Source organism: Mixophyes fleayi, chromosome 1 (assembly GCF_038048845.1).
Source record: "Mixophyes fleayi isolate aMixFle1 chromosome 1, aMixFle1.hap1, whole genome shotgun sequence".
NCBI lineage: Eukaryota > Metazoa > Chordata > Amphibia > Anura > Limnodynastidae > Mixophyes > Mixophyes fleayi.
Window position 1 is genome coordinate 276,446,657 of NC_134402.1, and position 14,352 is coordinate 276,461,008.

Consider the following 14,352-nt stretch of genomic DNA (forward strand, 5'->3'; position numbering starts at 1 on the left):
GGGGCAGCGGTGTTATTTAGGGGGCAACAGTGTGATGCATGAGCTGGGCCGCCGAGGGGAGGGGGGGAACTGGTACAATTTACCCGGGCCTGGCCATGCAGCCCGGGCCCCCACTGCTTAATTTTTTATTTTTTTAAAAAAATTGTACATCCTTTTTTTATTGCATTTTTTTTTTCCTTTTGGCTTTTTTTTTTTTTTTTCCCGCCGTGAAGGAAACATACTCATGTGATCGCCGGGGTCCCTCCTCTCCTCCACTCTGCTCCATTCACACTGAATGTCGGGCGTGACATCATTAAGTCACGCCCAACATTCAGTGAGGAGCGCCGTAGAGAGGACCAAGCAAGAAGAAAGAAGAGAAGACAGAAGAGAAGAAAGAAGCTAACAAAAGGTAAGTATAGGAATGGAGAGGCAAGGGGAGGAAAGCAGAAAGGGACAGTGTGATAAAGAAGGGGGGGAGAGAGGCACATAGTGAAAAAGAAGGGGGGAGAGAGGCACATGGTGATAAAGAAGGGGGGAGAGGTACAGAGTGATAAAGAAGGGGGGGAGAGAGGCACAGAGTGATAAAGAAGGGGGGGAAAGAGGCATAGAGAGATAAAGAAGGGGGGGAGGCATAGAGTGATGAAGTGGGTGGGGTGCACAGAGTGATAAGGGGGGTGAGAAGCACAGTGTGATATAGAAGGGGGGAAAGCAGCATGGAGGGCGCCGTGTGATCATAAGAGGGCACAGTATAGTTGTAATGAAGGGGCACAGTAATGTGTGTTTGTTATGGCACAGGGGGCTTGTTGCAATGTAGTGTGTGTGTGGTAGGTGGTGGCTAAATAATGGGTGCTATTTTGTTTGTAGGGTTATGGTGAGGCAATTTAATAGTGGGGACTATTAATTTAAGATGGGGTGGTTTGGGGGCTATTGAATGTGGGGGTGAGTTTGGGGAGAATTAGGTCTATTTATTAAATGTGACTATGAATTATTTAATGGCAGTGATGGTTGCGGGAAATAGGTATTGCTGGGGTTGTTTGCAGGGAGGGAAATAGGTTTATTTATGAAATGTGAATACTATTATTTTAATGTTGGGGCTGGAGAAAGGCCTAATTATTACTCATGGGTGCAATTGATTTAATATCGGGGCTGGTTGTAATTTTCTAAATGTACCCATTTTTTTCCCAAATAGGGCCCCCAACATTCCAGGATCCAGAGAAGCCGCAACTAAAGAAAGCAGCAGCCACAGGTGGTGAAAGTGAGAAGAGCAGGTAGAAGAGAGTAGGAGAGTGTGTGAAATGTTGTGATTGTGGTGGGACAATGCCAATTTTTGGCGAGTGTTCTGCCCAATGTAAGGGGCAGGCCAAGACTGTGAACTGTTTATGTACACAATGCATTCTTTCTATACTACACTATGGTGCTAGATGTCCTGAAAGTCAGGAGTGCTGGGACATATGTCACACTTCGGTAAGCGGGCACTACACCCTTAAGTCAGTGGTATACACAACAATGCAGGGTTTTTTTGTGTAGGAGGGTGGCCTAGCACTTTTCACCTGCTAGCCACGCGCCAAATGATGCATAGCAACGCCCTAAAAGTATGACCACACTCCAAGTAAATTTTGTGCCGGCGGCGTAAAGTTTTTTAGCATGGTCAACTATAAGGGGGGCCCCATGAAATTGTTGTACCGGAGCCCTGAATTCCTCTTGGCAGCCCTGTGCATAAGGCAGTAGTGTGATGCAGGGGGGAGCAGTCTGATGAGGGGGATACTGTGTGATGTAGGGGGAGCAGTGTGATGAATGGACATGTTAGGGCTGTCTATTCAGATTACTTGTCATTTCCATTTGAACCAATAAAGGAAACAAGATGCCCATTGCTTTTAACAAGTGCATAATAATGTTTCCAGTAATAAAAGTATGCATTTTAACCAGATATTTTGTAACCTATTTCCATGACAGGGAAAATCAGGGTAGAATCTGCCTTCTCTTATTTATGGTTATCATTTAGTACATGCACTCTGCACAATAAAGCTCAAAAGAGGTTTCCAGATCTTTAGAATCGTATATAGTTAAAAAATGAAACAAAACTATGTAGTACAATATGGGGGGTATTCAATTGTGAGCGAGATCGGTGAAATTCTCGCGCTCGAAAAATATTACCATTAATACAGTAATTACTCCCTGAATTTCAGCGAAATCCAGCGAGTCAATTACTGTATTAACGGTATTTACGCGCAATATTACCGTATTAACGGTAATATTTTTTGAGCGCGAGTATTTCCCAGATCTCGCTCACAATTGAATACCCCCCTATATGTGTTTAAGGGGTAATATATAATGCTATAGGGAAGTTAGCAATATATTAATGCATAATGTATGGCTTTGTGAAAGAATATAAATAACATGTCCATTTATTATTAATGCAGCATTGGTCATCTGGAAAAAGCCTCATCTGTTTTCTTTGATTTGATACATTGTCCAGCTTATTCTGCCTACCTTATGTGGACCTTATACAAGCTGCCCTCAGGCACATAGTTGCACATTATTAGAAGTCTATTGTCCAATATTATTGAAACATTCTTTGTTTTTATCATTATTTTTTACTACTACTTGTGCATAAAGGACATATCTTTCTTTCAGCTGAATACAGAAAACCAAAAGCATATCACAAAAATGTATAATTATCTGATACAACTGAGAGCACAGCTGCCTTGTAGATCCATGTAATGAGCGAGGCATTGTGATCTTTTTCCACAAGGTTTAATAGTCATATGTGGAAAATTGCTCATATCAAAAAGACATGGAGTTTCCAGAGGAGCCTAATAACATGCTTTACAAACTTTTGTAATGATGCTACACAGAGGTTTCTTTTATATATATATATATATATATATATATATATATATATATATATATATATATATATATATACACACACACACATATATACACACACACACATATATTTAGTGGTACCAGTGATCAGGTCAGTTGTTGAAATCAGGAGTGCATTTTATACAGATTTGGAAACAAGCTATTTTTAGAATCAGGATGTAACCCCATTTAGCAAAACTTGGATCTACATGCATTGCAAAGCCACTAATATTTATACTTAGCTATGAAATTCTTAAAAACCTTGATGTGACTTCCTGGATTTTATTTCAGAGGCAGGAGTCCCACTAGCAAGTCAAAAAGTCTGACTGGCATGAATATTTCAGACAGTCGCTGAATACACATCCCCACAGAACAACAAAAAAAACCAAAACAAGCCATTTCCCCACATCACCATGCACCAAAGGCTTGGTAAACAAAGGCTCATTGTATCAGATATACATCAGACATAACGCATTTCCTCTAGAGAGGCTAAACAGCAAAAACACATTTTCTATCCTGGTCTCAGAAATAACGATTTCCTATCTCAAAATATACACAATATTAAAAATAAGTGCATTGGCAATTTATATAAATAAGCGGTCTGCACTGTTTCCTTTAAATAAATTCATACCAGAAGTTATTTATCAGTGATCCAGTCACATATATATATATATATATATATATATATATATATATATATATATACATATATACATATATATATATATATATATATATATATATATATATATATATATATATATAAATACTCCTTGCTCAAGGCTTCTTAAGCAGTAACTGTTTTATTTGCAGCATAAAACAACACATCACAAACGTAAATAATCCATGGCTTCCTGACACACTGTCTCAGCCCACAGTCCCTGACTATGGCTGCTTATTAGCTTTGGAAGCCCCGCCCAACAGTTCCTGCAACTGTGTATGTGCTCCTTTCTCCAGGTACGAGCAGGATCATTAACCCTGGCTGTACCTTTTCCTGCTGGATAAGGCCTATTGTGGTTACCTTTTACACAATATATATTGTTGCAAAGAGGCCTATTTGACACACCTTTCTTGCATACTTGCCAACTCTCTCGTAATGTCTGGGAGACTCCCGGATTTCGGGTAGGTCTCCCAGACTCACAGAGTATGGCAGCCTCCCGAATAAGATCCAAAATGCAGCGATTCTCAGGGAATTTGGCCCTGGCCCCCGCTGTAAAAGGACTCGTTTGCATCATTATGTCACAGGGTGGTGCCAAAAAGGTGTGACTTGCATAACCTCGCCCCTGAAATGCCCACCTTCCCCAGGCAGCTCCTGGATGCTGACATAAGAAAGTCGGCAAGCATGCTTTATTGCATAGGGACAGGTAAGGTCCTGGGGAATCTTCAGAGAAAGGCTGCAAACAGGGTTAAATCCTTGCAGAGTCAGACTCCTAGCCTGCACCCACGCAGCTGGTGTAATGAAGTGATTAGACCAAAGTGAGGAGACTTGTGTATTTAATCCTGAATTGTGCACTTGTTAGGGGTGACTGATGTTGAACTAGTTGGCCAGTTATGACAGAGCTGAACTATGTTTAGTTAGCATTAGGGTCACCAGGAGGTGTAAGCAAAGGGTATTGACTGCTGGTTTCATCCTGACAAGAAGTGTTCCCATTTATTGTGATGCAAACAATAAATGTATGTTTGATTTACAACAAGAATTTGTCCGTATTGCTCATGTCTGCAAATTGGTCTTGCAACAAGTGGTGTCAGAAGGTGTCAAAAGTGCTACAAGAAGGGCACTTTTGTTACAATATATATACAGTATATATATATATATATATATATATATATATATATATATATATATATATATATATTGTTCAAAGTGGGTTGGTAGACGGTGGTATGCCATACGGCCAATTTTCTTCGACCACTGAATAAATATATATTTATAAAACTAAGGGGTGCATATTTTAACTTATTCAGTGGTCTAAATTAAATAGTGTCCGATCCCTGATTTTATCCTTAGATGTCGAAAGGGGTTTGATAAAGTAGATTGATACTTTTTATTGAACATACCATAGGCTTTTGGTTTTCCTACCGAATTCATAAGAAGCATTCAAGCATTAAAATCCAACCCTAAAGCTACAATTTGTTAGATGAGTTTTTTGTTAGACCCTTTCTTAAGTCATACCTGTCAAGGTTGTCCACCCCACCCCCCCCCCCCTCTTTCGTGTTATTGAATTAAACCATTGGTAGCTCATGTTAATGTTGGTAGATATCATTATGTGACAACACTATTCATGGATGATATATTATTGACTCTGACTAAACCTCTGCCCACCAGCTCAATGCTAAATAACACTTGAGCTCATCCTGTCACCACTGGGGCGGTGGATGCCAGTGTAATAGCATAAACAATGTTAAAATAGATTAAGTAGTATTGAGGAACTACAAGTTCCAGCAAACCCTGACATTGACTGCTTGAGAATGCTGATACTTGTACAACCGGTGGTAATCGCTTCAACGAAATGCGACACCGAGAAGACCTACGAAAAAAAAAAACAATTTAATGAAAAAACTACAGCAATATTGACAGACTTACCTGAAAAACACCTCTGCAGATATCCGATGGCAACAGAAGACTGACAGGACCTCCTTCTGAATAGACAGCTCTCCAGCTCTGACGTCATTGTGACCTGAATGAAACAGTTAACCTGCGTGGTCCAGACATTGCCGCTTTAAATTTAAATTCATTCAGGTCGTACTGACGTCAGACACTACTTTCATTAAATAGTTTTTTTTGTTGCAGGTCTTCTCGGTGTCGGATTTCTCGTCATCATGGAGCCGTACCCAACCCTGTACAACTACTTGTGCCAGCTTGCATATGAGTGCCAGAGCATGCTAACAGTTGTGAAACGGCAAGCTCTCGCATGCCCTGGCAGTCAGGACACGTCGGAACATATAGTACCTAAGGGGGAAAAACACACAGACACTGATTGTGAAGGAATACCTTGAGACGGATGCGTAGGTAGTTTATTTTATTAAGCATGTATAGTATAGATAGATTTGTTTGTTAGTATAACATAGGTTAGTATTGTTATAACGCTGGTTAAGTTATTTGGTAGCTAGCATAGAACATTAGTGTCTAATTAGGTCAGGTATAGGTTAGTTTAGTTAGATTATAGTTTTTATAAGGGTTAGGGCACGAGATAGACTGGCAATCAGCTGCTTAATGTTCCACTAGGCCAATGTTCCAAACCATTGGGGAGATAGTTAAGTTGAACTTTTTCAACTTAATGTTGGTAATGATGACAGTCCTGATGACCTAGGGAGCGCTTCTCCCCTGGGCTGCATGGCTGGCACCCTTCCCTCTTGGCGCCATGCCTCAATGACCTGTGCCTGCTCAGCTGCAGACAAATTGTCCCCTTAAGCCTCTAGCTGGATCCTTAGCTCGGCAGCCCTGCGCTTATCATAGGACAAAGGAACTAGTTCTGCAGGTACTGTTTGTTGAGAAGAGGTCTCTGCTGTCTCGCGGTCTGGTTCACCTAGTTCACATTTTCAACTGGGCCGCCACCTTTGCCATCAGTTTCCTAAGCCAGGGTACCATACTGTAGGTGCCATTCTCTCAGCGCCGACTCTCACTAATGCCGAGTTTGGTGAATGACTGATATAAGTGCCCTTGGCATTGCACAGAGTATCAAGGTCCACCCTGGACACGTTGGTGTATTCAGACATCATGTTCATTCTCCTGGCAGCAGTTATTCTTCTCCTGAATAATTTAGCTCTTCTGACTGGTGTACGAAAACCCATCTGAGGATATCTCATGGTTTGCCATCAGAAACCTGTAAAAAGATGGACCTCCAATGCCACCTTGTCTGTTGTGTTGCTGGGGACCAGTTGGGGTTACTTTGCCTCTGTCCACTTTCTTTCTCCCAAATGTGCCCTCTAACCGCAGTAGGAGGGGCTTTTGCTGCTGCACCTAGAACCTGGTACTTCTGGGTAACTCTTGCTGCTAGTGTACTCCCTTGCTGGTACACCTGGGCTGGTACCTCTGAACTCTTGCCTTCAGATCAGGGTTGCTGTGGATGGTTCCCCCTGGCCTATCATACTGGCCAGAGCTGCAGATAGCGGGCAGAGCGTTAGTACTTGAATGCTGGAATGCTAGGTCCCAACCTCAGAACATCCAGATAATGGATTGGATTGGTCTAATCTGTGGTCCCATGTCTAATCTGCAGGTTCCTTAAACAGTGATGTTTATAAACTCAGGAAGTCCTAAAAGGACAGTTGCATAGACTAGTTTGAGGTACTAGTGATATCCAGAAAGGTAGAGATGGAATAATGATACATAGTCAAAGAGTGCGCGTTTTTATATTGTTTTGGACACAGCCTGGCAGGGAGTAAACCAGTACCCTTTTCCGTCCAGGCCTCAAGAAATCTGAAATGTTTCATTCAAAGATTAACATCAAGATGTGAGATGTTCTTTAAACCTGGATTTTAAATGCAATTGATACTTAACAAAATTTGCACTAATCTGTGATTTCCCACATCACGGTTTAGATTGTTCAGACAGGTTGTAACACACAGAACAAAAGGCCACTCAGGAAAGAAAGATAACGCCACTTGCTGTGTTTTCAGGCTAAACCAGTGTTGGCCACTTCACATGAAAGAGGTCTAATTGGCCTTAATGAGGATTTTCTCTAGAAACGTTACAAAACCAAATTGTGACATACTGTCTCAGAAGTTAGAAATCAAACTTCCTCCAACATTTGCCTATTATATTAGAAATCAGGACATTGCTGATACAGAAATATAACACAGTATAGAGCAATAGAGCACCACTTCTTCCCATCAGCTACTGATACCAAACATGCCTCTCAAACAACAATAAAGAAATAAAAGTTGCTCAATTAAGTTATAGGTTCACAGAAGGTGCTTGAAAGGGTGGGGTTATCCTTTTTTTCCTTTAGGTTGAACATACGCAGGTGGACAGGGTCTAATGAGGTAATTAGACTAAGGGGAGGGGTTAATGGTATTTAAACCTGTATTGTTGTACTGTGTGGCGCGACAGATGCTAGTTGGCCAGTGACAAAGCAGGAGGTCTACGTCTAGCCAGAGCTTGGGTCACCCAGTGTCATCTTGACAAGAGTGTGCTGTGTTACTGGTGATGTTCCACGTTTAAATCTCACACAAGCGAATTCCATTCCTGACAAACCCACAACCCCATTGTTGTGTGTAGTACACCCTTAAGAGATGGGTACTCTCACATGCCAGACCCAGAGTCTGCTTTCAGACTTAGCATCCAGGTTCTCTCCCTGGCTTCTTCGCCACTATGCATATAGCAGTAGATGTACAGAACTTCCTTTTTTTTAGACTTGCAGTCAGCTGACATCACCAGGTCTGCCTGTTTCAAATAAGATGAGTCTATTTAAACTGGACTTTGCAGTTTTCATTTGCAGAGTATAAGACTGCAGTAGCCCTCCTAGCTCCAGCATTTTCCTGTGTTTTCAATCCTTGTGCTTCACTGTCTACCAGACCCAGTTTGTTGGATTCTCCTTTTGCTCCTTGATTTGGCACTACATTTGGCATCTCCATATTCCTGACTCCAGGCTTGTCCTGACTCCTCTTCTGGTTTTGAATTTTGCATTTCCCTCTCCGCTTGTGTACCAGAACTCAGGATGCCTAACCCATTTTCTCCATACCAATTTGGTAACACAAATCCTGTATCACCAGCTTGTCATTCCAGGGGACAGTTCAGAGGGTCACAAGCTATGGATCACCTTGCAGTGAAGTCCAAACCCCATTTTGGGGGTCCTTGGTGAGTACTGGGAGTCCTTTAGACACCACGCCTCTGTTTTTTCACCACTAAATTTGGCTGGCAATTAGGAATCCGCTATCTTCAGATCCTACTTTGTCACACTTGGGTAAAGAGCATCATACAATGATTTTTTTAACTACTGCTCTCCAATAGTTTATATGAAGTTTAGCCTCTCTGGTATGAGCAGCCTTATTTTTTCGTGGAAATATACTACAACATTATGTCCCTGAATTGATTACAAGGAATTTAATAAAGTAGTCGGTAAAAAATGTTAACATTAATCTCTGCGTTACTGGAAAGATGGGGCCACAACTTCTAAAATACTTTAAAACTATAATACATACAGTAAATTAATATTTTAAGTAAGTTGTAAGTTTATCTGTAGCCAATTCAACTGATTGGCTCATATGAAAGTTATTCCACTGGCTATTACCTAGACTGTGGATATATTCAATATAATTTACCAAAGAATAGTGGGCAATAAGATTCGTAATCGTATAATGTGCTATTTTGATTTGAATATATTAAACTATGTTTTTCTTATTTATCTTATTTTTGAGTTACAAATATATGGAGAAGAATTCGGGCACATGATAAGGAGAAAGATGAATTAGTAGACATTTAACATTATAAGTAAGAATGTTTGGAGTATTGAAAAAGCATCATTGATGGTGATTTTTTACCATGGTGACACTTCTTAGGGTGACATTGCGATATCACATAATTTTGAACTATTTTTTCTTTATGAGTGTTTGTATATTGAAAATATTAAAGAGTTTGTTTGATGTTGTAATGAGAAGTACATATACCCACATTGAAAAAAAAAAAAAAAATGTCTTTGAAGAATAACATTAACTGAACAATGAAGTACAGTACCCATATTTGAAGACAGTCGACAATAAAATGAATGCAATATCAATAAAACTTTATTGCAATAGAAGACGAATAACATTTGTAAGAGGAATACAAGTTAAATACAATAGATAGAACACATGTTGAAAACAGTAGTAGCCGATGGAGAGAATGCAATTGTAGGAGCCCACCAGAGGGGTGTGGCTAGCCATCATAGAGGCATTACCAGCCACTAAAGGGGGCATGGTCAGCTCATGGAGGACATGGCTAGTGCCATATTGTACTATATAAAGGATGCTTTGTATATAAAGAGTGTATAGTCTGGGCCCCACCAGAATCAGAACAGTTGGCAAATGTGTTGCTACTACCTGTTCTTGCAGCTTTAACTGTCTGCTGCTGCTCATGTCTTAAGTTCAGTAACTGCTTGTCTGTATCCTGGAGTATTGGAAAAAAGGATGGATATATGTAATATGGAAAATCCATTTATTTATAAGGTGCCACAAATTCCGTAGTGCCGGATACAGAAGCAAGTAACAATTAAATGAGGTAATACACATAAGTAACACAGATGAGTGTGAGTAGTGCTATGGTGACTCACACAGAGTGCAGCAAAACAGACATGGGACAATAAGTAAAGAGGACCCTGCACACGAGAGCTTACATTCTAGAGGGATGGGTGGTGAAAGACAGTAGGATCAACTGGGAGAAAATGGAGATGGCAGGCAAAGGAAGAGGAAGTGATGGATAAGATAGCTTGAAAAGGTGAGTTTTGAGTGCGCAAAAGAAGGGAAAATCAGGCACTACAAAATATAGTAAACTAACCTGGAATTGACTGCAGCTGGATATGGGGAAGTGATAACCCACACAAGAGATAATCAAAAAGGCAAAAGTACCAGCGCAAAACAAATACCAGGAGAAAAAGAATGAAAATATATATAAAAAACAAATCGGTATAAAAATATCTAATAATATTAATTATTCTGTGGTCATTGACCTATAAGCGTATAAAACAATCTTGGATAGGTACTGTCGAAGTCAGCATATTGGATAAAGTCATTTCAATTAAAATCGAGCAAACTCAGTTGTCTTTGTCTGAATAGATGCGTACGGTACGCATCGGCGTGAAAGGGTACGCTACGGCGTGGAAGGGCGTACGCAGCTGCAACACGTGGCAACAACAGTATTTAGTCTTTTACATACATGCGCACAAACACGCACACTTGTAAAATAGTACACATTAATGGTAGTTGCAACACATAGTCATTTATGTCGAAATATAGCAGTATTTATATGTAATATTATAAGTTATAGGCATATCAGTAAAACATATGGTACACGTTGAAGGAATCTAGACATGTGTGGTATCCTACTAATCCTCTTCGCATTTGCAACTGTCCGGTTCACTCTGCGAAGGAATCGCAGAGTGCATACGCAAGTTATTAATGTTAAGGAATTATGGACCATGATGATGAGTAATCTTGGTGGGAAGAACAGAGCTCATCCCCTGGAGATGACCCCCTCTTTTGGATTCCTGAGCTTAAACTAGCCTATGATCTGCAACCCCCTGGACCCTCCTGATGCCTGGACCAATAGAAGCAAGCCACACCTTTGCATTGTTTTACTGTATCTCTGTTTGCATATAAGCAGCAGCTCCTCATCCAGAGTTCAGTCACCTAGACCACAGACTTCAGGACTGAATGACTGTTCACTGGATCCAGAGCGCCTGCGATAAGTAACGGCTGTACTTATTATTATTTCGCTAAGATATATCTACTGCTACTTTTTGAGAATAAATCTTTGTGCGTTGGAAACACAAATCGAGATTCGACAATCGTTATTGGATAGCGACAAAACGCTCATAACAATTTGGGGGCTCGCAGCGGAGGTTTCGTCACCGGATGAATCGCAAGACCAATTGATTTAGGTTCCGCAACAAAGGGTGGAGACGCGTCATATACGGATAAGAACGCAATGTGTTCAAAACCTGAATTTTGCTCTGTGTTGTGAAACCGATTGTCCGTTTTGCATAATCTGAAGGTGCGCTAACTAGAATCAAGGGACAAAAGAGAAAACTGTTTCTTTTTCTGTCATATTGCATTTTGATATATTGTATTGCATAGCGTATGTGTACTTCCTGCTTAGCGTATGTGAACTTCCGGTAGATTTGCCATGTGGTTAAACAATCGTTTTGATAGTTATTATATGTGCATAATATAATTACTTGTGAAAGCCTCTGGGACATTATTACTATTGTTGGGAACTTTTGCTTTTCTGCGCAGAAAAGGTGTATAGTGTGTTATTTTGTGATGTAGATACACTGTTTATTGTTGAGGTGCTCAGTTGCTGTCTGACGAGGCAGGTTGCCCAACTGAAGGACGGTATATGGGGCAGGTATACCGGGAGCGAAAACAAAGGAAGTTTTCGCACGCGCTCCCAAGAGCCATCGCAACGCTTATTCATAGTTAGTATTTGTAAGCGTAGCGATCGGACTGCACGGCAAGGAAAGCCGTGATTGTAACTTGGGAAGGCAGCGGGGAGGAATTACATTGGAAAGGCTGGTTGATTGTATCGACTTTGTTCTACCAGTTGTAATAAACTCAACAGTTTTTTGTGCTTTAGCCAGGGTATCGAGGAGCTGATAGCCCTTGGGTCCCACAGTGATATTTTCTGTGTTAGGGGTCCTCGTTTAGCACGAGAGGAAGTGAGTGGACGCGGCTTGAGCAAATACATCCACGGCCAGTAAGAGATCTCTAGCGGTAGAGTGTTTGTAGCAAAAGGTTAAAAGTGTTTGTGGAAGTGTGGTCTGCATAGACTGGTACTGTTCAACATGGGTACTAAGCATACGCTAGAGATGGCCAGTGTACTGCCTAAGGAAGGGCCTATTGGTTCAGCACCGTTTCTTATGTGTAAGAAATACGGTGCGTACGCAACTGTGTATTGTGACACGTGGGTCGAGATGACCAAAGAGTGTGATAGGCCTTTCCCAACAATAGGGAGTTTTAATGCAGAGGTACTAAATAACGTAAAAGATAAAGTGTGGTTGATTAAGTCAACAAAAGTGAGAAATAGTCATAATGACTGTTTAAAATTGTGGCAAATGGAAGGCAACACGTGGCAGAGCAGCGGGTGCACAGCGGAAGTAGGCGTTGGAAAAGCACGCGCACAGCGGAAGTAGCCGTTGAGAAGCGTGGGGAACTCAGCGCATGCGCTCCCCCACCATCCCATGTGGCGAGAGGAGTAAGTACGGCCGTTACTAAAAAGGAAATTGCTAAGTTATATCCTGTTTTAAGTCAGTTTAAAGCAAGTGTTTCTGAAGAAGAGGATGAACCCACGGTAATTTCAGCCATTGCCCATGCTGTTAACATGTTAGAGGTTCAGCGTAAGTATGGAAAGGGGGCAATGGCTGAGATAGGTGAGAGTAGTGTGACCACTAGGAGAGATAATATTCATAGTACTGAAATAGCTAACCCTGAAGATAGTGAACCAGTGGGTACGTATCCAGTCCGCACAATATCAGTTCCCAATGGGAAGGCGGATAAGGTTGGTGTAGTTCCTTTAAGAAATGTTACAATGCATTGTCCCTGGACTAGATCAGAATTACATTCCATTATGACTAAATTCCCAGATCCTAGAAAAGAGTTGGCGAAGTGTCAGAAGTTTGTTAAAGACTTAGGAAATGCACACGAACCAACCGATAAGGATTGGCGTGTAGTGTTGAGGGCGTGTCTTCCTCCCAATACTAACATACAACAATTCATTATAGATTGTTCGTTGGAGGAAGACGACACCTTAACAGATGAGATTAATCAAGAGAATATAGAACAGATTGTCAAACATTTAGCCATCTATTTTCCAGTAGTAATGAATTGGAGTAAAATTTTCACCATCAAACAGAAAGATAGTGAAACAGCATCAGATTACTTCATTAGAGCTATAGCAGCGATGACACGGTTCACTGGGATATCAAACATAGGTGAGGACCCACATCACAGGGAAGTAGCTATAGGAGTACTAATGGATGGTCTTAGGGAAAATTTAAAAACCAGAGTACAAACCACATTACCTAATTGGAGAGGTATCACAGTAGATTCTCTTAGGGAGTCTGCTGTGGAGCATGACAAAAACCTTATTAGAAAGAATGAAGAGAAAAGTGATAGGTTGATGACGGTGAGTATACAGGCTCTAGAGGGGATGCATACACGACCACCAGCATACAACCCACATAATAAGAAACATAGAGTGATCAGATGTTTCAATTGTAATGAAGAAGGACACGTTAGGAGGGATTGTAAAAAGGACCGATACAACCCTAGAAGTGGGACACATAGATATCCTCCAAGGAAGAACTCGCAGAGAATAGAAGATTTACATCTACCCGCACATATCATAGCAGCAAATATTGCGCGGGAAAATGATAGTCAGCGCTAGGGGTCAGGTCATACCTGTAGTCTACAGCCAGTGAGGTTAACTGAGAGTCTAAGAGAAGAACCAACAATGATAGTTGACATAGCTGGTAGGAAACAAACTTTTCTTGTAGATACAGGGGCGGCCAGATCTGTGATAACCTCTCCTTTTAATCTACAGGTGACCAGTAAAACTATTCCAGCTATGGGGGTAACGGGAAGAGTGTTACATTATCCTCTAACTAAACCCGCTGAAGTTACTATCGGGTCTCTGCATACTAAGCATTCATTTCTCTTGGCTGCAGCGGCTCCTACTAACTTGCTAGGGAGAGACTTGTTATGTAAAATGGGATGTGTCATATACTGTACTTCAGATGGTGTGTTCCTAGATATACCCGAGAAGGTCGCTCATGAGGTACAGGACATATTGGACACCCCTCAAAGGTTAATGTT